The 25,798-nt window shown below is 43.5% G+C and overlaps 1 long non-coding RNA gene and 1 pseudogene across 1 annotated transcript in view; both read left to right on the top strand.

Annotated features, from left to right (window-relative positions):
* Window positions 1–25,388, top strand: part of LOC146817218 (uncharacterized) — a 94,420-nt gene extending 69,032 nt beyond the window's left edge. The window contains exon 3 of the long non-coding RNA XR_014962510.1: window positions 25,234–25,388. This is a non-coding gene — a long non-coding RNA (uncharacterized LOC146817218). The remainder of the gene's footprint in view (window positions 1–25,233) is intronic.
* On the top strand, window positions 6,772–7,578 carry LOC146817219 (small ribosomal subunit protein uS5 pseudogene; annotated as a pseudogene).
* Window positions 25,389–25,798: the final 410 nt, after the last annotated feature.

Below are 25,798 nucleotides of genomic sequence, written 5' to 3'. Positions count from 1 at the left end.
CTCTGTATGTAGTGCAGCAGAATACTAACAGTCGAGAAAATTGTGTTCGGAAATGTGGACAAAGTATTCTGAGCAAGCAGTGTCATAATCAGTCACAGGAAATACCTGTTTCAGAGCAGCAACAGCCAATAATAGTTACGAAGAAATAGACTTCAAACTTACCTGAATATGGGCAACAGAGATAGGGTGAATAAAGCAGGCATTCCAAGTGCAATGGGCTGAGTCCAAGATATGAGCCAAAAAAGAATTTGCTATGAGTGGCAGAGTTCAGCCCAATCCATAACAACAGGGGACCAGAACACTAAACTGACAAAAGAGAATGGCATAGACCTGAAGCAAAGACAGTCTATGCGGTGAGTGAATTTGCAACCAGAGAAAAACTAGTCATCCAAGAGAACAATAAGAACTGTGGGAAAGAAAGACAAGGTTAAACATGTTGAGGCTTCACTAGTCCCAGCTTTCTCTAAATTACTTTGTGATAGAACAGACAAGTATCCACACCCTGGACAATGGCAACAGCGGCTTAAAAATCAGCATCCAGAAACTCAAGGCCACAAGTGACATGAGCCACACAAAACTACAGTCACAACACACACAGAGAAAGTGGGCTATGCAGAAACATGTAACATATAGGCTAGTGCCAGGCAGATACCTGGAACCAGGTCCCTATTTCTGAAAAGAGAACTGCACAATTACCAAACCAGAACATCTATTAAAGGGGGCCTTACAATTCCACAATACCATGCCCACAATGCACCCATCCTGAACACTGCTCACTCAAACCAATAGCAATGGAAAGTTAACAGGGCTACAATAATTATAATGCAAGCTGACTGAAAACAAAACCTAAAACAAGCATTGGCATAGCCAATAGGTCTCGCTTTTGGGACCTTTTAAGTATTTAGTTATGCAGCACAATATCCTTGGTGCAACCACATCAACTGTTGCGTGGCTAAACACTTATAAGGTCCCAAAGGTGAGACCTATTGGCTATGCCAATGCTTGGTGTGGTTGTGTATGTGGTTGTGTGTGGTCGTGTGTGTGTGTGTATGTGGTTGTGTGTGTGTGTGTGTGTGTGTGGTTGTGGGTGCGAGTGCAGTTGTGGGTGTGTGTGGATGTGTGGATGTGTGGTTGTGTGTGGTTGTGTGTGTGGTTGTGTGTGTGTGGTTGTGTGTGTGTGGTTGTGTGTGTGGTTGTGTGTGTGTGGTTATGTGTGTGTGTGTGGTTGTGTGTGGTTATGTGTGTGTGTGGTTGTGTGTGTGGTTGTGTGTGTGTGGTTGTGTGTGTGTGTGGTTGTGGGTGTGGTTGTGTGTGTGTGTGGTTGTGTGTGTGTGGGGTTGTGTGTGTGTGGTTGTGTGTGTGGTTGTGTGTGTAGTTGTGGTTGTTTGTGTGGTTGTGTGTGTGGTTGTTGTATGTGTGGTTGGGTGGGGTTGTGGTTGTGTGTGGTTGTGTGTTTGTGTGTGTGGGTGTGGTGGGTGTGGTGGTTGTGGGTGTGGTTGTGTGTGTGGTTTTTTGTGTGGTTGTATGTGTGTGTGGTTGTGTGTGTGTGATTGTGTGTGTGTGGTTGTGTGTGGTTGTGTGTGTGTGTGAGGTTGTGTGTGGTTGTGTGTGTGTGGTTATGTGTGTGTGTGGTTGTGTGTGGTTATGTGTGTGTGGTTGTGTGTGTGGTTGTGTGTGTGGTTGTGTATGTGTGTGTGGTTGTGTGTGTGTGTGGTTGTGGGTGTGGTTGTGTGTGTGGTTGTGTATGTGTGTGGTTGTGTGTGTGTGGTTGTGTGTGTGGTTGTGTGTGTGGTTGTGTGTGGTTGTGGTTGTGTGTGTGTGGTTGAGTGGGGTTGTGGTTGTGTGTGGTTGTGTTTGTGTGTGGTTGTGGTTGTGTGTGTGTGGGTGTGGTTGTGGGTGTGGTGGTTGTGGGTGTGGTTGTTTGTGTGTGGTTGTTTGTGTGGTTGTTTGTGTGGTTGTGTGTGTGGTTGTGTGGTTGTGTGTGGTTGTGTGTGGGTGTGGTTGTGTGTGTGGTTGTGTGTGTGGTTGTGTGTGTGGCTGTGCGTGTAATTGTGCATGTGGTTGCATGTGTGTTGTGGTCATGTGTGTGGTGGTGTGTGTGTTTGTGTGTGTGGTTGTGTGTGGGTGGTTGGGTGTGGTTGTGGTTGTGTGTGGTTGTGTGAGTGTGTGGTTGTGGCTGTGGCTGTGTGTGTGGTTGTGTGTGTGGTTGTGTGTGTGGTTGTGTGTGTGGTTGTGTGGTTGGGTGTGGTTGTATGTGTGTGGGTGTGGTTGTGTGTGTGTGTGTGTGTGGTAGCATGTGTGTGGATGTGCATGTGGTTGTGGTTGTGGTTGTGCGTGTAGTTGTGGGTGTGGTTGTGGTTGTGTGTGTGGTTGTGTGTGTGGTTGTGTGAATGCAGAGTGGTGCAGTTGTAGTTTTGCTTTGGCAGTGCTGGATGTTGATTGGTGGGTGGGGGCTTCCTTCATCAAATACTGCTGCATTCACTTGAAGGTCGCTGGAGGCACTGATACTGATAGCCTCTTTTACACGGTCCTTTATCCCTGTCATTACTGAGATTCTGGCCCTGATATTGAGGTCCCTGAATGTAATGTTGGGACAGATGGTTCTTCTGCAACCTGTACAGTTACCATTTAGAAGGTAAGCTTAATCTGCATAAATCCATCAAACAGATTCACTGTGTTTGTATCCTTTCACCTTGCCTTGCCCCTGTTGACGCTTTCACAATTCAATGTAAAGTGCTGATGCGCAGAATAGAACCATGTGAGTTCAGAGGATGAGGGCCCATGAACAACTAAAACCTTTGCAGGAAAAATCTAAAGTCAAAACCATGAGGATTATTCAAAATGTAAGAATAATTACAAAATGCAACAAGCATTGGCTCACGGAGAACATCAAAGCGTCCGTGCGGCCGCGAAAGTGAAAGTGATCGCGATCGCGATCAAGCGCGGCCCGCGCACGTGCACATGCACTGTAGCTCTAGGCTGGCCATGGTAGCATTTTTTGAGCCCTCACAAAAAGTCTTGTCAGACCAGCCCATGCGCTGGGTCAGGCGAGACCTAAACAATGAACATCTGAAACAGACAGATCCCAAGTGCCCTGGAGCCAGACAACATACACAATTGATAAGAACCTTCGAGGAATAACAGCACAAATGGCCTTAAGACTGAACATGACAATGAAGACATGGAAAACACGAGAAGAAGATATGTTATGCATTGTTTAAATGCAAACTTAATGACCATTCATGCCAACATTGAAGATTGAAAGGTACATGCCCAGAGAGAAGTGGGGCAAGCACTTTCTACCCAGGAACGCGCAGGGGAAAATGACCGTAAATCATTTGTTGGAAAATGTCCAGCCCAAAAAATGGTAGCACAAGTACGTATACAGCACAAACAACATCAGTTTGAAATGCCTATAGGAAGCACAGTAGTGGTTCAACAAGTCCTAAAAAGAAAGCAACAAAGAGGCTGATGTAGGACACAACATTACAAACAGTACACAAAATGCTGTGCAGAATTAAATGAGCAGGCTCAAACCTTAACTTTCCATCATGCGTGTATCAGTGCCTGAGTCGGTTGATGGATCAGGGGTACATGAGAGCATTTAAAGATGAGAGCCCTAAAAAAAAATCATGTGAACCCAGAGAAATCATATAGGAAAATCCACACAAGACAAGGTTTAAAGTACAAACCATAAAGGTTTATTTAAAATGTATAAATCCATAAAGAAGGCAAAAGGCAATGGTAAGCAATCAATTCAAAATGCAAATAAATATAAAATATCATAGGCAGTGGAAGCTGAACTCTAATTGAATCAATAGCCAAAACCAAATACTGTTTAGCATGAGGCAGGAGGGAAGCTTGGGAAATGTTCTAAGTGCAGATTAATAAACAGATTAACATGGAGCCTGATCTCTAAGGGGATTGGGAAGGAACCTTGCTCAATTGCCTAATGGTGATTGTTAGAAATCGGGTTTCTGGTTGGTAGAGGTATGCACCCTGTCCAAGCAGGAACCACAATCCTAGTCAGGGTAAGTCACCACGCACCCTAAATTATCCCGTGCTCACCCTCTGGCAGCTTGACACTGAGCAGTCAGGCTTACCTTAAGAGGCTGTGCAAAATACTTGTGCAACACTTCAAACAGTAACAAAGTGAAAACATGACAAAAAGACTCCACTCCAGGTTAGAACAATAGAGCTTAATTTTATAAATAAAACAAGACCAAAATGACAAAAAGCCAACTGGTAGATGTAGAGAAATGAATTTTTAAAGAATAAATGTAGAATAGCGCTTAGAAGCAATAAGCGCTAACATGGGTAATCTGGTCAAGCTGGACCAGAGCAAAGACAAAAGTTCAGGTTGACACCGATGGAGAGCAGGCTAAATATAGGGACCCACTGGGCCTGCTGAAACAAGGTACCTTGATCCAGGCTTGTGTCAAAGTCGAAGCAGATGCGATGTGCAGCCAAAGCAAAGCGTGGTGATGAGCCATTCCGTGGGCGAGATACGTTGAGATTCTCCAAACAATGGCAGCAGTGCATGAATTCCAAGAGTGAGGAGCCAGTTTCAAAGGTGATGCTCGGCTACTGCTCTCGCAGCTGTCGATGCGTCAATTCTGAAGATGATGTGCTGTTTACGAGTCATATACGCCAGCTCCGTTCCACGCTTCGACGAGAATGAGCCGGCTCTGATACACAGAAAGGCGAAGATGCACCAGTTCTGACCCACACAAAGGCACATATACCCCGGTTCCAATGAGGATGTGTGGACTCTGGTTATAGAAGCATTTTAGGTCTCACTTCCAAGGGTCCAGGACTGAGGTGGCACCACTTGGCAGGGCAGACTCCCAGCTTATAGAGTCTGAGTCCAGATGCAGGTAGTTGAAGTTTCTGATATCCCTGAGGCTTAGAACAGGAGGCAAGCCAGCAAGCCCTTGGGGTCACTCTGGGTTCAAGTGATGCAGGCCCAGTCCTTCTCACCCAGGTAGGAGAACAGCCGGCAGCAGGGCAGCTCAGGAAGGCAACATCACAGCAAGGCAGAAGTCTAGCAAAGCAACAGTCCAGCAGAGAGGCAGTCCATTCAACAGCACAGCAGCTCCTCTTCCTGGCAGAGTGGTCACAGGTCCAGAAGTGTACTGATGTCATGGTGGCAGAGGTCCAGTACTTATAGCCCGTTGTGCCTTTGAAGTGGGGGAGACTTCAAAGAATGCTTTGAAGAGCACAGAAGTCCTCCCTTCCTGCTCTGGATTTAAACACACTACAGGGGGTATGCAGACCTTTGTATGTGGCCAAAGCGCATCCTATTCAGGTGTAAGAGTGAAGTTGTGGTTAGCTCCTCTCTCCCATCTCCCAGGAAGGCCCATCAAGACACACCTCAACTCCCTTTGTCTGTGGCTGTCTAGAGGGAATACACAAAGCCCAGCTGTCACCCAACCCAAACTGAACAGAGACAGGCAGCAGGCACCAAATGGCTAAAGCAGTAAATGTCAACTTTGTAAAAGTGGCATTTGCTAAACTGTCATTTAAAATCCATCCTCACCATAAGTAGTGATTTTAAATTGTGAGTGCAGTGACAACAAACTTAAAGGTCTAACTCTTCACATTTGGGAATTACATTTAAAAGATGTAATAAGGCAATCCGAATGTTATCCGATGGGAGAGATAGACCTTGCAGGAGTGAGAAATGAAATTGGGAGTTTTTCAGTACCAAAGCATGTAAAACTTAAAAGTACATGTCCTGCCTTTTAAATACATTGGACCGCTTCCATGTGGGTCATACAGGGACTACCTTAGCCGTTATTTATATTTATAAAAAGGGAATGTTTAGGCCTGGGAAGAGGTTTACCTTACCTGGTCGAAGTTGCAATGTAAAACTTCACATACAGGCTCTGCAATGGCAGGCCCAAGCCATGGTGAGGGGGCTACTTAAGTGGGTGGCACAATGAGTGCTGCAGGCTCACTAGCAACATTTAATTTACAGGCCCTGGACACATGTAGTGGACTTCACTTGGTATTGACTTATAAATTAAATATGCCAATTGGGTATGAGACAATGTTATCATGTTTAGGGGAGAGAGCACAAGCAATTTAGCACTGGTTAGCAGTGGTAAAGAGCAGAGAGTCCCAAAGCCAGCAAAAATAAGTTCAGAAAAAGAGGGGGAGGACGGCAAAACGTTTGGATGACCCTTCAGAGAGAGCCATTTTCCAACAGTGATTGTTATACTTTTAGACAGATCAACTGTACAGTCACTGTGGTATGAAGAAAAAAGATATATTCATCCAATAGTAAAACAGATCATACATCACATGGTATAATGACTTTTATTATACTTCTATTGAAAAATCTTGTGTTATGCTTTATAACAGAAAACAAAAGCACATTCAAAAATATAAACAGCACTTCCTTTTGGCAAAACGAAGTGCCCTTCAATTGTGTACAGTTGTAAATCTGTCCTCTCCAGGGAACATCATGAACAGAATGGAATGCATTTTAAAAATGTTACAGAGCAAGCAAGACCATTGTGCATACTGAATTGTTTACAAAAATGAAAAGTTGAAGGTCACATTTGGTGCACAGGCAGAGAAAGAGAAAATATTCTTTGGTCAAGACCAGCACCCCACGCACATTTTTAAAGTGCAGTTTGCAAACATGACTGGGCCTACTATTGTCAACCAAAATAAACTATGCATATTTAACAATGTAAAAACATTGCATTTACGTTTCTTCAGTATTAATTAAAAAGTACAGAGCTTCTTTTTAAAGATCACCAAATGGCGGACAACGCTGATGAAGGCAGGGGAGTCTTCCAAAGCGGCTTTGGCGACAGGAGCCTTGGCCATGGAAGAGGACGGGCCGCATGCGAGGCCGACATGCCCGCGTGAAAGCAGATGAAAAAGAATGGGTGCCGGTGACAAAACTAAGTTGGCTGGTCAAGGACATGAAGATCAAGTCTCTGGAGAAGATTTATCTTTTTTTACTTCCAATCAAGGTGTCTGAGATCATTGACTTCTTCCTGGCCTCCTCTCTAAAGGATAAGGTTCTGAAGATCATGCCGGTCCAGAAGCAGACCAGAGCCGGTCAGCGTGCTAGGTTCAAGGCTTTTGTTGCCATCGGAGACTAGAATGGCCATGTTAGGCTGGATGAGAAATGCTCCAAGGAGGTTGCTACTGCTATTCGTGGGGCTATCATTCTGGCAAAGTTGTCCATTTTACCTGTGGGATGAGGTTACTGGGGTAATAAGATTGGCAAACCTCATACAGTGCCTTGTAAGGTGACTGGACGCTGTGGTTCTGTTCTTGTGTGTCTGATTCCTGCACCCCGCGGTATTGGCATGATGTCTGCGCCAGTCCTCAAGAAGCTGGTATTGATGACTGTTACACCTCCTCCAGGGGCTGCACAACCAAAATGGGAAACTTTGCGAAGGCCACCTTCGATGCCATCCCAAAGACCTACAGCTTCTTGACCCCAGATCTCAAGAAGACTGTCTTCACCAAGATTCCATACCAGGAATACACTGATCACTTGGCTAAGACCACACCAGAGTGTATGTGCAGAGAATCCAGGCAACCCCAACATAACATGTTCTGCCGTAAAATAAAAGTAGTTGGAACTGTTTTTTTTTATAAAGTACAGAATTATTAATTGTGGATTATGCACCCATAAGTGTCAAACGGTAACACAGGTGAGCTATCTGTCAGGGCTTTGAGCAGCATGACATAATTTAATAAAAGCACAAAAGAACTGCGCATGTAGCTAATCCTATAGAAGAGAGTAAAAAGAGAATAACCAGACATAAAGACTATTGATATGTCAGTTATATCAAATGTATGCGAACCACAGTGTGAATGAACAGGTCATTAAGCAGATAAAGCAACAAAGAAACAAACCGGACTGGAATACACAGACCATCATTGGGCTTTATGCCGGATATAACAAAATAGGAAACAGATCTGGTAGACCAAACATCACCGAGTAGCAGAGGTGAGGCTCAGGCTGATGACTGGTGGAACTACAGTCATGTGCAAAGGCCACTACCACAACAGGACAACCTGCACATAGCCTGCACATCAGTGACATGCCAAAAAGGGAGGAGAATTATGCAGTCATCCAGGGTCGGCTTTAGAACTGGTAACTTATGACATGCAAGTAGCAAAAGGATCTCTATGACAAAAGCAGTAACCCACTGAGCTATCTACATAAAATACAATTCTGTGATCTGTACGGTGCACATTCTTTGCAGCAGCCTTATTAACTATCTGCACTACTTTTATTATGAGTCGAAACTTCCACTAGTCAAAACTCCAATCTCCCTCCGGCAGGTATATTAATCACCAGAGTTACCTTGAGATTTTTTTTGTTGCTTGAAAATTGCTAAACACACAAGAAACTCTGCGACAGGAGCTTTTAAGACCCTTAAAGATTTCAAAACACGGCATCTCTGAGCATCTCACATGGTGCTGCGGCACCAGTCGCACCGCTCTAAAGCCAGACCTGCAGTCACCAAGCACAGTCAGGGTGAAAGATGCCCCTCGTGGTGCTAACCAAGGCCCAGCTGCCCTGAGTTAAAATAAATTGCCTACACCAACAGGTCAAACAGGGGTCCTAGCACGACGCCCCGCCCAGCATCGACTGACTGAAGCCATTCCACAGCGTCGACAATTCCCCACTATAATATGGCACCTGGATGGCAGCCAATAAGTAGGAAAGAGAAAGTTTCAGAAATGGTTAAATTACCTTAAAAGTTAATGATGACTTACCACATATTGAAGAGTTTTTAAACACGCTTTCTGATTAAAAAGACCTTCAGGTAAACAGATGATGATAATTAGGAAATGCCTATTGCATAGAACAAAAGTTCTCTAATCCAATGGCATATTTACCAAACATCAGTCGATAAACTAATGCTGAAGAAAATACTTGCCTGGGTGAGCAAGAAATATTGCAAAGTCTCTGAAAGACAGACAATACAGATGTCTGGTGAGCCCTGGAGCAAGTGGCTTGCATGTGTCCTGCATGAGGACTCCCCTCACTGTGTAAAGACTGTGACAAGGAAGATGGACGTGGTGGTAATGGTCTGACTAAAGATATATAGTTGATAAGTCCAGAGTGGGAAAGCATTCTACCCTCAGGACAAGCATCAACATATATCAGTAGCATTTGAAAGAGGGTGTCTATCCATCCATGTACTGATATTAACATGTTGAAGACCCGCCTGCTTAAGCAAATTGCCATCCAACTTGCAATTGTTCATGACAGGGCTAAGCTCTTTGAAGCAAATCTTGGGTCAAGAAGGCTTTCTTATTGGAGTTTGAGCCTTTCCTCCCCTTCCTTTAAGGTTTTATTACTTCATTTTTTGAGGCCTAGTACCTCTCTTTCGAACTATGCAGTCCATGAACCATTTAAACCTCCCTAGGCATTGACTACATTGCCAGAAGTACAGTTCTCCAACAATCTGTTCATGTGTACTTCTCTCAGTTTGGACTATTTGTTCTCATTCTGCTCCTCATTGTAATACCATTCTCAAATCCTGGTGTCCCCAACGCTAATGTATGTCCTAATTTCTCCATCCGTAGTACGCCTGTTACCTGTAGAAAAAAAGAATCATTACAGAGGAGTCAGCTGCCATCCAAAAGCAATCATTTTCGCCTTGTCTGAACATTCATAGCTTCTGCGTGCAAAAGATACAGAGTTCACACAGGACAGTGAAAAGACTTGGACACCCTAATCATTACTACTTGCCCTGAAACACACAGAGAGCAGTAGACCGTTTTACTACAAGTAAAGCTATTGTGGTCCTGAAGAGAACCCTTGAAAGGAAGAGGGTTTGAAACACATCGACCTTGCGTTTTTTGCCAAACAAACGTTCAGTTATAACTTCGCTTTTGTGCACTGTAAATATTTTGCCACTTTGTGAATCTATTGTAAAGTTCGTTCCAGAGTGCACTGGAAAGACTGGTGTAAAATCCTTTCCATTGTTTGGTTGTTCCCTCTGGTTTTCAAAATATTGAATAGGTTTGGTGACCCAGGAAGGGAGTGTTGTGTATGGCTGGAATGTAGTGTGGGTTATAAATGGGTTTGAATGGAGATTATTGAATGTGAGAAGTAGATGACGAAGTGCGTGTACGGTGTCTGTGGACAGTGAGTTTGATTGAGATTTTGTTATATGGTATTTATCTAAAAGTTTGTCCTGAATTGAAAGAAAAGATGCACTAAGTTAAAAAGAAAAAAGAATTCTAAAATAAATGGAAGAGTTCAAATATTACTTCAGGCTGTCGTATATTCATTTCTATGGACTGTCTAAATAATAACTAATTGTTTATCAGTTTTGGCATCGTTGTTTGGTTTGGTTTATAAGGGCTCAGCCTTACTGATTGGAGCCAAGACCCATTGTTGTTTTATAAGTACCAAATGAGGCTTTTTAGAAACCTAAAACCATTCCTCCCTCAAGAGGACTTCAAGCAGGTGGTTTAAGCGCTTGTCCTGCCAAGACTAGGCTATGGTAGCGTGATGCATTGTGGCCTTCTCAAACATACCTTGGCCCCGCTCAGGGCTTGGTTGAATGCAGCTGCCAGACTGATCAATGATACAAAAAGAACTAATCACATCTCCCCAGCCCTAAGATCTCTAAAGTGGTTACCCTACGAAGCAAGAATACAACTAAAGATGCCTGTCTGACGCACAAAGCCCTCCACTTCAAAACCCCTGGTTACCTGGCTCAAAAACTAGAACTATCGGGGGGAGGCAGACCATCAAGAAGTGCAAATTCTCTACTACTGAAACCTCAGACTTTTCGCAAAGAGAACAAGGCTCCAAGCCTTCACTGGCTCGGTACCGAAGATCTGGAACTCGCTCCCTCCGGAAATCCGCAGAATTCCCTACACGGCTGCTTTCAAACATGAAGAAAAAACAATCCTAATGAACAGGTTCCTGCCTTAAATGACCATTGATCTTCTGCTTTCTACATGTTTTTTTTTCTTACTGGCCTAACAACTGTAACACCCAGTATTGTCTACCTTACCGTACCAAGCAATGTTTGTGCGCATCCTTGTACATTTTTATTATGTTATTATGTTATCCTCTCTTACTTCCTTTATAATGTTCCCCTTTTCCCTTGTTCTCCCCCTCCATTATTGTAAAGCGCTCTGATACCCATCGGGGTCTTATTCACGTTATACAAAACTTTTTTAATAAATAAAATAAATAAATAAATATGCAACGAGTTAATAAAATATAATTTATATTAAATAATAAAGCACAATTTAAATGTTTTAACATATTGATATTAAAAAAAATATTTATACCACTCTACATTTATTAAACCATTAAAAACACATTTTAAAACAAAACACATTTTATAACTATGTGAAAAACTAATATTTTTAAATACAAAATCTCATAATAAAAATGGAAATATTTTTAAAAACAAAGCACATTAAAAATATAATTTCAAAAATAGATATATGTTTAAATGATATACGCCCAAAATAGGCTATTAAAATACACAAGAAAGTAATAAATAATAACTTAAATCCAACGTACAAACATTAAAAATACAAACAAACAAAAAACTATTTAAATACAGTATTATATTTGCAATGCTGTAAAAATTGGGGAAGTACATGCATTGTTGGGGATGGGGTATCATAGTTAGTATTCTAATTCCTATCAAATATTGGAGTAAGTGCATACATACTAAGAAAAATTGGTTGGTGTGGGTGTCGCATTTACTATCCTTAATTCCGTTCAACAAATACTGAGGAAAAAGCATAGACTGGGTGTAAGGGTCCAACTCACTATCCTAACTCCAGTCTAAGCATTGGGAAATTGTAGTGTCCTGAGAAATGAGGCACTAGGACCCCGAGGAGGGCAGAGGGCAGGAGAGGTCACCGGACACCAGTTCCGGTCAAGGGGTGAGGGGCAGGATATATACACAGGAAGCGGGGGACGAGGCAGGACGTGCAGCATGCTGGCTGCAGATACATATGCATGCAATAAATAATAGAAACTGACCTGGCTGCGTGGTGGTGATTGCTGAGACGCGACGCGACAACTGGCGACGAGGCGGGATCGAAATCCACGCGTCGCGGCGACTGTCGGAGCCCACCCGGTCGCGGAACAAAATTCGGAGCCAGGAGCCCACCCTGGTCCGAAGCGCCAGCAGAAGAAAACATCGTTGCGGGAGCCCACCCCGGCGCTGCTAACAGAAGTAAGAGCAGCGCGATAGTGAAACTGAAGGAAAGATTAAGATCCCTCCCGTGCGTGAGCTTCAACGAACTCTCGCGAGAGGAGGCGGCCATCTTTAAGTCAGGCGAATTGAGCCAATCAGCGCCCAAGATAGACGGCGGCCATTTTAAAAGGTCAGGCAAAGTCCCGAACAGCGCGAAATCGCGCGAGAGTGCGGCGGCCATCTTGGAGTCAGGCAATTTGGGCCAATAGGAGCACAGGAAGGCCGGGAGGCCATTTTAGAGTCAGGCAAAAAAGGAATATAGACGAAAAAGGTCCAAATAAGGAGAAAACGACAAGAAAAAGGTGCCAAAGAAAGGAAATAGCACCAGAGGAACAAGAAGGAAGGAGAAAGAAGGCAAGAAGTACATAAATAAAACAAAGAAAGGAAGAATATGGGTGACGAAGAAACAAGGAGCACACAAGCTGTGTTCCGCAGGCCGCTGCCATTCAACATGTCGGAACCGCAAGCAGGCATCAGATGGGAGAGATGGCTACGACAATTTGAACGATACATGCGCGCGACGGACGTCGCAGAGAGCAAACAATTAGATCTGCTGGTCAACCTTGCCAGAGACGAAATAGAAGACTTAATGATGACACTACCAAGTGAAAAGACGGCGGATTACAAAGGCGCGAAAGCGTGCCTCACAGAGAAGTTCGACCCCCAACGCAACATCGATTTTGAAAGGTACACGTTCCACACAGCATGCCAGCAACCAGAAGAAAGCATGGATGACTTCGCGACAAGGTTGCGGAAGTTGGTGACATACTGCGAATTTGATAAATTTGACAACGAAGAAGCAATACGAACGCGCCTCATCGTAGGGTGTTTATCAGTAGAGTTCAGAGCACGCATCCTAAAAGAACCAACAACACTTGAGAAAATACTGACGATGGCCCGCACAAAAGCACGGGCCACGCAGCATGCCAAACAAATACAAATTGGAAAAGAAAAGGGAGAAGCGATGGCACATCGGATGACGGAACATTTCAAAAAGAACGACAACTGGGAGCAACAACATCACAGGAAACAAGCGGTCCCATGCTACAGATGCGGCATTGACTTCCCACACGTTGGCACCTGCCCAGCAATGGGCCAGAAATGCAGAAAATGCAATAGGGACAATCACTTCGCAAGCACCTGCATGAGCAGGCAATTTAGGAACGAGAGGGGACGAACAGCAAGACAAGGGACCACAGGCACCAGACACGCCAGACATATGGAGACAGCAGAGAGAGGCTCGTCGGAAGAGTCGGATGAACAGACGACGGCTGGGAGAGAAGCACGGCTATACCTCATGTCCGACACACCCAAAGAAGGAAGACAGCAGGAACACATCCAGCTGGTGGAGAAACAGCAAATAAAAAAGACGGCCACAGTAGACATCGACGTCGGGCGCCACAGAACAACGTTTGTGCTAGACAGTGGTGCCACATGCAACATAATGTGCATGTCCGAGTACATGAAAATGAGAACAAGGCCAACGCTATCGCCATCAACAGTAGATGTGTTCACGTGGGGATCAAAGACACCAGTAGAAAACATGGGCAAGTTCACTGAGACGCTAACATATCAGGACGTGACGCGTCAGGAAGAAATACATGTGCTGAAAGGGGACATCCCAGCGCCCTGCCTGCTGAGTAACGTCACGGCACAAGTCATGGGGCTGTTGGCGATGACGTACCACATGACAGAAAAAGAAAACATACTGCAAGAATATCAAGAAATACTGCAGGGACTGGGGAAGCTAAAAGACAAACAGGTCACCCTACACATAAATGAAGCGGTGAGACCAGTGGCACAGCATCACAGGAGAGTGCCGATCCACCTACAACCGCAAGTGGAGGAAGAAATAAATAACTTACTGCAGCAAGACATAATTGAGCCTGCAGACGGGCCAACACCGTGGGTATCACCGATTGTGGCAGTCCCGAAGAAAAATACGTCCAAAATAAGGATCTGTGTGGACATGAGACTACCGAACACTGCAATATCGAGGGAACGTCATCCAGGACCTCATCTGAACGACATGATCAGCAGGCTGACAGGGGCGTGCCGATTCTCAAAGCTAGATCTATACAAAGGGTATCACCAACTAGAGCTGGACCCACAGTCGAGGTACATAACAACATTTTCCACACACCTAGGACTATTCAGATACAAACGGCTCAGTTTTGGTATCTCGTCAGCGGCCGAAATATTTCAGGAGACAATAAGACAGGTGATACGACCAGTACACAACAGTTTCAATTACAGTGACGACATCCTAGTGTTTGGGAAATCAGACGGAGAACATGACAGCGCCTTAAGGCAAGTGTGCAAACATCTAAAGCAGGCTGGACTAACACTAAATGGAGAGAAGTGCGAGCTAGGGAGAACAGAACTGATTTTCTTCGGACACATATTCTCGGAAAAAGGGATGAGGCCTGATCCCAGCAAAGTGGAAACGCTAAAGAAGACAAAGCCACCGTCAGATGTGGCAGAAATAAGGTCATTCCTAGGCCTGGCAAGCTACTGTGCCCGATACATACAAGACTTTGCCACAGTGAGCACGCCGCTGAGAGAGCTAACAAAACAGGGCCAGAAATTTGTCTGGTCTCAAGAGTGCAATGAGTCGTTCGAAGAGATCAGGAAGGCTGTGATGACGGCGGAGCACCTCGCATACTTCGACCCTCGGCTCTGCACCGAGCTGACGGTTGACGCCAGCCCAGTGGGGTTAGGTGCAATATTAGCACAACACCTGCCGGGAAAGGAGTCACCAAGGAAGATTGTCTCATATGCCAGCAAAAGCTTGACAGACATTGAGAAGGCGTACTCCCAGCCGGAGAAAGAAAGCTTGGCGGTGGTATGGGCATGCGAGCATTACCACATGTTTGTGTACGGAAAGCCGTTCACCATCATCACGGACCACCAAGCACTAGTAACAATTTACGGCAACCCAGCAGCAAAGATGCCGCCCCGCATTGAGCGCTGGGGCATCAGACTAATGGACTACGACTTCAAAATTGTCCACAAACCTGGGAAAGAGCATAATCCAGCCGACTACATGTCACGGCATCCGCTGCCACATGCAGAAAAAAAGGCCTCAATGGCCGAAGAATACTTAAACTTCGTGCTAAAGCAAAGCACGCCGGCACCAGTAACTCTAACAGAGATAGAGAGAGAAACGGAAAAAGATGACACACTGCGAGCGGCCCGAGAAACGACGAGACAGCAAAGATGGAGACATATAAACAACAACTGCACATGGAAGGGAGGAGTACAAAAGGAGGAGATGCTGGCTCTACAGAAAATAAGTGGGGAACTCTCGGAGACAAACAGCGGAATAGTAATGAGGGGCACCAGGATAGTCATTCCACGTTCGCTACGACGCCAAGTGGTCAGCATTGCACACGAGTCACACAGGGGCATTGTGGCGACAAAAAAACTGCTGAGAGAAAAGGTTTGGTTCCCGGGGTTAGATCGTCTAGTCGAAGATACGATAGCGGCCTGTCACCTCTGTCAAACGACGGGTCCGCCTGCAAGACAAGAACCACTGCAAATGTCGGAACTACCAAGAGCAGTATGGACAACAATGGCCGCTGATTTCTTTGGACCTCTAGACGCGGGAACTTACCTACTGGTCATAATAGATGAATACCTCAGATTCCCGATTGTGCGATCAGTCTCCTCAACGTCAGCAGCCGCAACGCTACCTGTTCTGGACGACATATTCGCAGCATGGGGCTCCCCGGAGACGTTGAAAACGGATAATGGCCCTCCGTTCTCAGGAGAGGAGTTCCGAAGGTTCATGGCTTACCTCGGAATACAGCACAGAAAGGTAACACCACTATGGCCGCAAGCAAACGGCATGGTCGAAAGATTTATGGGAAACATCAAGAAGGCAGTTCAGAGGGCGAAACTGTCGCAGATTTCCCTAGGACAAGCACTATGCCAAATGCTGAGGGATTACAGAAACACGCCTCATGGATCTACAGGGAAATGCCCGGCGGAGCTAGTACTAGGGAGGACAAGCAGAACAAGGCTGCCGCAGATAGAAGGACTGGCCGCGCCGGGGCACGAAGGCGTGGCAGCAAAAGATGAGGCAGCCAAGAAGAGAATGAAGGAATATGCTGATGGAAGACGACATGCCACCAAATCACACCTCCATGAAGGAGACACTGTCATTGTACGACAGAGACAACAACGGAAGTCGGACAGTGCATTCGCCCACGACCCATTGACGATAACACAAGTGAAAGGAACAATGATAACAGCAGAATCAGACAGCAGGCGAATCACAAGGAACAGCTCACACTTCAAAGGCTTAAAAGAAGAAAAAGAGGAAGAACACGTGACAGGCACCGAAGGGATAACAACAACGAAGGAATGCAATGGAGCAGGTGTCGCAGAAGCAACAAGGCCAAAGGAGGGCCAAGGACAGGTGGAGAGGCCAAGAAGAGACATTGTGAGACCGAAGAGACTAATAGAGGAAATGTGAAATGCCGCTCTAGGCAGCATCTCACGGGTCACATCAGTCGACAGTTCACATCCTGCAACTGACTACAAAAGAGACTGTCCCATTTTAACTACCAACGAATGCTACTGTCGTAATGCCTTTGTGACAAAGGGGGGAGATGTAGTGTCCTGAGAAATGAGGCACTAGGACCCCGAGGAGGGCAGAGGGCAGGAGAGGTCACCGGACACCAGTTCCGGTCAAGGGGTGAGGGGCAGGATATATACACAGGAAGCGGGGGACGAGGCAGGACGTGCAGCATGCTGGCTGCAGATACATATGCATGCAATAAATAATAGAAACTGACCTGGCTGCGTGGTGTCACTACACCTAAATAACATAAGTATATATTACACATTATTTAAGAAATTACATTTTGAAAAACCTGCAATCGTATAGAAGTGCAAGCTTGTCACTCAATGCCTTCTACTTAAATGATGTGCGTGGCTTAGTGTTGTGTTCTGAACTTCAGTGTTCTATGTAACCCTGTATTACATCTCACAAAAATTGATTGAAAGTTAAGGGTCAGCATTGCGGTGCTATACAAAAACCCAAACAAATAAGTATTGACATTGAGAGGTCACCATAATGACGTCTCCCCATATACTAAGCACCAAGAGACCTCAGTTCCTTTTTGTTACTCGTGAGTGAAGCGAACGTAGTATATGTGTATGGAACAGTGAGGAGGAAACTTTAGCTGACTTCAAGTCAATAAGCAAGACATGGATTGCTATAATATTAGATTTTAATAATCACTCTAAATCAGCACAAAAGTATGTAGGATACTTTCTGATACAAGGTTATAGTGGAAAGTGTGCTTTGTGACAGTTTAAAAAGTCAGCTGTGTATATCAACCCGGGGGTTGACTTCAATCTCATATTTTTGTGACGTGGACATATTTTTTACGAACCATTGAAAATATGTCATTCTGAAAGATGCGTCTGATCCTTAACCATTTCAACACTAGAGGGCAGTATAAGCCTTGATAAAGTTAACAAGGCATTTATTTAGCTGTTGCCTTAATAGATTTTGTATATTTCGTTGTAATGTAAATTTGCAGACATCCGCGAAACCTAAGAGGGTAAGTAAGTCTTTAGCAGACAACTATAAAATGACGTAAGAGCACCAGCCAGGGAGAGCACGACTGACCCAAAGAAGACGTTGTGCCCTTCGTTGCAACATACCGGACGATGAGATCTGGTCCACCTGTAACCGGGGCTCAGATAGGTGTCCTTCAAATCTGAATTTGTGAGTGTGCCTCTCTCATTCACCAAGATATAGGCAAAGCATGCTGAAGGCACACGCCTTTAAACACTAAATAACGTAAAAACAAAACACGAGAACGTTCAGAGGAAGAAATGTGAATGAATAATAGCTACTTGAAACCAAAAGGTTAACTGGTGCCCAACTAAGATCTTCGAGTAAAAATAATACTTTCTCCGTGTTCCAGGGCTCGTTACTGCTCCCTTTGCTTGTAAATATCCTTTTCCCCTTCCTTGAATTTGTGGGAGGGGGAGGTGCTTCTTGCTCTGTGATGAGGGCAGGCAATAAAAAATACAGCTCATATCGAACTACTGACTCTGAGCAGACTTGAGCCATCTGCAACAAGCAGCCAGTACGATCAGTTCAGATGGGGCAGCAAAACACTTCTTCAACTGACTTCAAACAGGAGCAAGAAAGAAAATCACTTACGATGTGTCACTGTGTGATTAACTGTCTCTTTCAGGTTCCCTTCCTTCACAGTGATCCACTATATTAGGTTGAAAATCCCCCAGACATAAATAGACAGATATATATCCTCTGCTCGTTTTGAGTCTCGTGGCTCAGTAGACTAATGCATCCTCTCCATCAGTCTATATTGGCACTCGGGGATTCCACTCCTGGTCCTGTATGCATTTTATTCCCCGGTCTGCCCTTAAGCCAGAGCTTAATTTGGGAAAGAAAGAGTGCCGATACCCAAACTCTGCTAATTAACTGTCACCTTGTGGAAGGCTGAGCAGTCTTAAATTGACCTCCTGCCTCCTTAATCGACTACCGGACACTCCCTGCTCCTTTATCCCTACTCCTGCAGGTTGCTGCTTTCTCCCCATGTGACAGTTTTGCCGTCTTTCTTGTTCTCCGTCGTTTCGATTGGTGTGCTTATCCCTTTCTTGCACTTCGAAAATAAATGATACGGGAAAATAAGCGCTGGTTCCTAATAAATGTGTGCTGGTGGTCCCCACCGCAAACCACAGGCTCAAATTAAGCACTGCCTGCTGCACTCCTTTAACTGGGTGTGCCAGGCGCAGATCATTTGAGCGCTGCCTATTACAGTGAATGCACAGCCCCGAGTGCTGCCATCAACTTGCCATGGTCTTGCCCCTGCTTTGGGGGTCACACTAGTCGTGGCAGCTGGTGCAGGCAAGAGCAGTGGGGCAATTGAATTGGGAAAGAATAAACATCTTGTATACTGTGGAAATATACCCTAAGGAGTATATGCGCACTTTACAAATACTCATGTTGTGTAGCATTGTTACTCACCTGGTCATTTAAAGGATCGGAACTCATATCCCCAGTTCTCTAATAAGTCTTCCATATTTCGTTTTTGGGTTTTTCCCAGCGAAGACAGATAGGCTCTGCTCAAGGTTGGAGGACACCCAAAGAGTACAAATTCACTGAAAAAACCATAGGTTTCACACATGTTATAGTTCGGAATTAGCATTTAAAAAACCTTGCAAATTCACTTAAAAAACCATAGGTTTCACACATGTTATAGTTAGGTGGACATTTCACTCATAAAAAAACAATGAAATTCCCCCGTTATAGTTAGTTCAGATAACTATAACTCGCGCGACCGCCACTCTATCACAAGGATGATGTCATCAGTGATGTCATGAGTGATGCCACTGACCAAGTCATGAGTGATGTAAGATGTGACGTCATGAGCAGAGGATTGCGGGCGCGCGAGTTATAGTTATCTCAACTAACTATAACGGGGGAATTTCATTGGTTTTTTACGAGTGAAATGTCCACCTAACTATAACATGTGTGAAACCTATGGTTTTTTAAGTGAATTTGCAAGTTTTTTCAAATGCTAGTTCCTAACTATAACGTGTGTGAAACCTATGGTTTTGTCAGTGAATATATATATATATATATTCCCCAACGAATCCACTATCTCAAATCCTTCCTTCATGGTAGGAATTCACGTGGCACCACAGGCATCAGACAAATCTCTTTAAATTAAGTATTCACCGATAGTGCATCACAACAGGGACAGTTGGCGCGTTTCAGCACTTGCCTACCACAAGACCATAGAATCCCACCATCTTGACAGTCCATTAAAAGGTGCTTATGTACTCTGTTGTGGTTACTAGGTATGTGTTTGCTTCTACTATGTGGTTAGTTTTGGTTTAATATATTTAAAATGTATTTATGCATGGTTTCTTATTCCCTTTTTCTGATTCATCTTAAAGCGTTACCAGGAGCATACGACAAGGATTTCATATATATTTTTAACCAATTGGTTATTAGTGTCTTTCCCAGTATTTGCTATTTGCTCAGCTAATGAAACAATTAAGCAATATCGCAATCAACACAAATAGATGATAAAAGGAGTTTCTTGAATATTAAGGGTATCAAACCCTGGTCTAGCTGTACGCATGTTCTGAGTACCCGACGCTATACCTATTTGGCCATCGGGGTTCAGTGTATTTATAAAATGAAGAAGCTGACCTAATTGCTCTCAATCTCATACTGAGCACTAATTTTGTTTGATCTGATATATCCCAAGAATGTTGAGAGACTCAAATTGGAGCACAGAGAGGCATGTCAAAAAAGGTTATATACATGTACACTCTGATTAAAAGTAATATGTGTTAAGGTCAATCCAATTAAAATAAATAAAGAAGCCCTGTTTTAAAGCTATGTGTTGAACATATTCACAGTGTTTAATTTAATGAGCTACGAGGTACCAGTTTACTGTATTTCCCTTTCTGTTTTTTTTGCCAATGTTCTCCCATTACTTGCATCCAACAGAATGCAACAACATGCTACAATTCATAATAATAAACTATGAATAGTAACTTTGGTTCCTACAGAGGAAGATGACTTAACATGTAAAACACTGGACATTATAATGGTCTTTCTACATATTCAATTTACGATCAATCTTGGCATAAAATGTGTTTATCTATCATGAGTCAGTGTGATATTAAGACTTTATAATCAGTTTTTATATGAGATAGGGAACGTTCCCACCATTACTCGTTCCAGCATAAGTTTTGCTTGTATTTCTCTAATTCCACATGCCAGCTGGACAATGGTGTGGATAATTCAACACAGATTATAGTTCTATATGAAAAGACAATTATCAGATGCAAAAGCCAAGTTCAGGAAATGTTGGTGAACAAAAGACATCTCTGCTGATAGCCGCTGAAATATTTCAAAAAGCCAAGGAATGTTAAAAAGGAAATCAGCATGTACTGATTGTGTCAACCGTATCAAATGTGGGAAATAGGTTGCACCGAGCATATCATTGTTCCTGCTTCACTGTTCAGGAACAGACTGATTCCAGATTGGCAAAGGAGTTAAACATGGCTTCTTTCTTTCACCCTACCGAATAAAAATGTATGCAGAACACCTAATGGGAGGAGTTAATCTGAAATATGAGCGTGGTTTCACAATTGGTGATGGAAACATCAACAACCTTAGTATTCTGATGACACCTCTCTCATAGCCAAGCAAGAAGAGCTGTGAACCATCATAATAAAAATCAAAGAGGAAGAGGACATCTACCAGTGCAGGTGGACTCAATCACAACAGCAATGAGTATGCCATTGGGAAGTATGAAGATCTAAATAGTAGACAGCACTTCCTCGAGATAAAACCTATGGTCGCCAAGTGTTGACATCAATTTTATGCACCTAACAAGAGAAAACAAGGATCTTGCTTTTACTTATTGCTTGTTATTCATTTGTTAAGCTGTATCTGAGCTACTACATCTACATTATGCTTGAGGAGTAAGCAATGCTGTTCTAGTTCACTGCCTCTCTGAGAGCTTTCCAATTCTTCTTTCACAATGGTAGGCAGTCATAACAAACCTCATAAATAATCCCAAGACTAAGCCTGATTGCTTGGCTTTTGGGCTGAGCCCTCATTCTTCATAGGGGGATTGCTGTGAGATTCCATTAAGTAATACAAAACACAAAAGATGCACAAGGTCTGGGAAATTAATTACTGTTTGTCGTACATACTTTTCTCCTTCACCTGTGTAATCCTTGTGACATACAATCCCTTAAATAATTTCACACATATATTACCCAACATTGCCAGTAAATGGACAGGGTAGGTTGTAGGAAAGAGGGACACTGCTCTGATGAATGCCCATGATCTTAATATGTAAGATTAACTTCCGAAACATGTTGACATGAATAATATATAAAACTTCTTCAACAATACCCATCTCTTAATTTTGTAGAAGCAGGTTAGAAATACAAATAAATTGAAAGGTAGAAGTAGCCTTGCTACAGTGAATAACGACTTTAGGAGCTTTTCACTGTTGGGAAATGTAAAACTTAAACACACTACTCCTACTTTTTAAAATACTATACACCCTACCCTCTGAGTCTATGGGACCTATCCAAGGGGTGATGTATAAGTATTAAAAAGCAAAGTTTAGGCTTGGCAAAAGGTATTTTTGCCAGGTCTATATTGTAATTCAAAAACTGCATTTAAGGCTGCAGTGGCAGGCTGAGACGGATTTTGCAGTGCTAGTTTGAGTGGTGGTACAATGAGTGCTGTGGCCCGCTAGTAGCATTAATTTACATGCCCTGGGTACATGTAGTACCATTTACTTGGGACTTATAAGTAAATTAAATGTGCCAATTAGGTGTATACCAATTCCACAATGTTTAAGGGAGAGTGCACAAGACTGTTACCACTGGTTAGCAGGGGTAAAGTGCACAGTGTTGTGAAGCCCACAAAAACAAGTTCTGCAAAATTATGGTAGTAAAGGCAATAATTCTAGGGGAATACAACAGCAAGGATGTCAGGTCTAAATAGTATATATATGACAATATATATGTATGCATATTTGGAAAGTGGGAAAAATTAATTATTAAATTACTTTAACATTGTTTCCAATTGGTTTTTATATTTAGTCCCATTATTTTCTATGGTGGAGTGTTGGTGTGTGCAGTACCTGTGAGTGGTATTGTGTGGTGCTAGACTTACTCCAAAGCTTTTCTGGAGTATATTTACGACTATTTTGTCACCTTTAGGGCAGTAGTACATTTTGAAGTGTTGTTCGTGAATAGCAATCGTCTTACTATTGGGTGGGTGCATGTTTGCATTAGCAAGCCCCTCTCTAAAATTCTCTTTCTCTTCCCTATAACCCCATTATCCTGCCCTAAATCTCCCACATTTACTAGAATACATTTCCCTTTTTCCCATCACCCCACAGTCTCTCCCACATTTATTCCTAAGGGGCTGATTCCGATCTCGTTCGGAAGGGCACCGAATCAGATTCGGGTTTGTCAAATCCGATCCGGAGCCCTTGTTTCCTGACCGATTTGGACATACTTCCGAATGACCAAGTACGATGCATGGAAACCGTTAGGGCTGTCCGAATCGGTTCTGAAAGGTATTCAGACAGGTCGAGCCTTTCCAGAGCCGAATCGTACAGCTCTATGGACCCGGTTTCCGAGTGAGCGAGTATGATGACTGATTTGGACAGCCGTTGCGAATCGGTTTCTGTGGAATTAATCGGCTGCCGGAATAGGTCTTTGGGGACCCGTAGCCGGCCCGCCTTCACCCGGGGCCCTCCAAATCGGGCCTGTGTGGGTACACAAGGGGCCCCCCATTCCAACCATGCACAATGTGGCAGGCACCATAGGAGGCCCGCCGCAGGGTGCATATGTTTTGCCAACCAGCCCTTTCTTCAATGGGAGACTGTGTTCTCGTTCGGAACACAGCCTCACATTGAAGTCAATGGGAGCCTGACTGAATCGTATCTGGAAGCATCCGGATGCATCGTACTCATTCGCTCGGAGTCCCCCGATACGAGTTGTTCGGAAAGCATTCCGGAACCAATGCGGTTGGAATGCTTTCCGAACGAGATCGGAATCAGCCCCCTGGTAGTAAACCTACTTGCGCTGAGATCTCCCCATCGAAAATAAAGGAGATAACATAGGTGGTCTCTGGCAGCAGATTTGTGAATTGCATTTTGTAGAAATTAAATAGTATAACTGTAGTACTTCTTTACATATTACAAAATGCAGTTTGGGATTTAGGACAATTTAATCTCCTTTGAAACTTGAAGAGAGAGATTCCTCCGAGGCCCTGGAGTTAGCATTTCCTCCTCAGCCCCCAAATAGTGGCAGCACCCTAGAAACCCACCGTTATTAACATAAAGGGCTTCAGAAACTGGAAAGAGGTCAGTATCCTACTACCATTAAACTGTGTTTTTTATGAATGGGCAGTTAGGCCATGAGTTGCAATGTCTTAGGAGCCCTTCACCATATTTTGCAGTCCCCTATCCCATCATGTTTAGTACACCACTCACTGTATCTCAGACTACCAACAACTCTTGTAGAATTAGAATACCATTTGTAACATTTCATATGGGTACCAATAGATCATCTATGATATGTATCAAGATTTTTTATAATTCTTTATTGTTATATTTCACCACCAACAAAAGAAAGTCTGTTCAACACAATTCCATAGTTCATAATACGCTAAGTCACAGCAAGACTACGAGGCTATATGTATCACAATCAACAGTGCGTCTTCAGCAGTAGATACAACAATTTCCTTTTCCATTTGAGAGATTAACACCATCACTTTACCAGGAGCATTGTAACAACCTTTCGAGTGTGAGAGAGAGAATAGGAAAGGCACTCCGATTTGCCTTGAGCCCCGCCCCACTCTACAGGTTTTTCTGATCTGACTGTGAGTGGCAGGTTTTAGTGCAGGTCATGGGGAGGTGGATAGCTTTGTCTGTATTAAGCAGGAGGCTTTGGCTGCTCCCTGAAGAAGGCGAGGGAGTCTGCATAAAACATTCACTGCTTCTCTCCTTGATGGCCCGGAGATGCTCCTCCTCTAAATGTGTGAAAAGCAGTTTTGCGGGTGGACATGGTCAATCCCCAAGTCCTCTGATGATGCAGAAGTAGGGAAAAATATTTTGAAGTGAATTTAATTTTTGGGGGGCTCTCAAGGAAATTAGCATTGGATTGTATGGCACAAGATTTAAATTAATTTAATTAAATTAATTTAGGGGAAAGCGAAAAAATGCATTTTTATCCGAAAAGCAGGAACTGATCAATGAAAATTGGATAGTGGCTACTCGATGCTTCCCTGGAGCTCTTAAAGCTATTCCTTGATAAGTACTCTCTAGATGTTATCGGAATCACTTTAGTTGAGATTATGTAACTGCTTCCTCTCTTTTGATACTTTGTAGATCTTAAACAAAATTATTGCTGTACAGTTTCTTAACAGATTAAAGAAGATATTTCGTTTCTTTTTTCTTAGATTCAAATTGCTGGAGAAATACGAGTCGATTCGACGGATGTATTCATGCAACGAGCAGCCATTTTGCTGGGAACAGTTGGAATCTGGATGTCTTCATACAGTGCACGTCAGATGACCAGGAAATAACTGTCATTGACCTGTAGACGTTATCTATAATAAATCATAAATGTGAAACCTCTCAGTATGGCTTTAACACATAAGTTGACTTAATGTGTTACACATTAAAATACTGTTAGATGCTGATTGTTACAGAGCTCTCTACTAACTGATCAAGGCAAAAGGATGTTGCCAAAACCTTAGAACGCCTCCTGGAGGGTAGTTGTTTTTTAAAATCACAATATAACGCTTTCACAGTAGTAGAACTAAAAGCAGTAAAACCATGTCAGCTTCTATTCAAGTTGTAGCAATCTCCGCTCTAACGCACTTACACTCTGTCGAGGATATTTTACATTTTGACTACAGATAAAGGTTTAAAAAATACAGTGGCAAGAATAATATACTCATTTATTCGAAGGTCAAAAACTATTTTGTCTGAAAAATCAACCGAGTTCTGAGAATTGTATCT

Source organism: Triturus cristatus, chromosome 6 (genome assembly GCF_964204655.1).
Source record: "Triturus cristatus chromosome 6, aTriCri1.1, whole genome shotgun sequence".
Lineage (NCBI taxonomy): Eukaryota > Metazoa > Chordata > Amphibia > Caudata > Salamandridae > Triturus > Triturus cristatus.
Note: the sequence above shows the minus strand (reverse complement) of the source record. Positions and strands in the feature narration are given on the sequence as shown.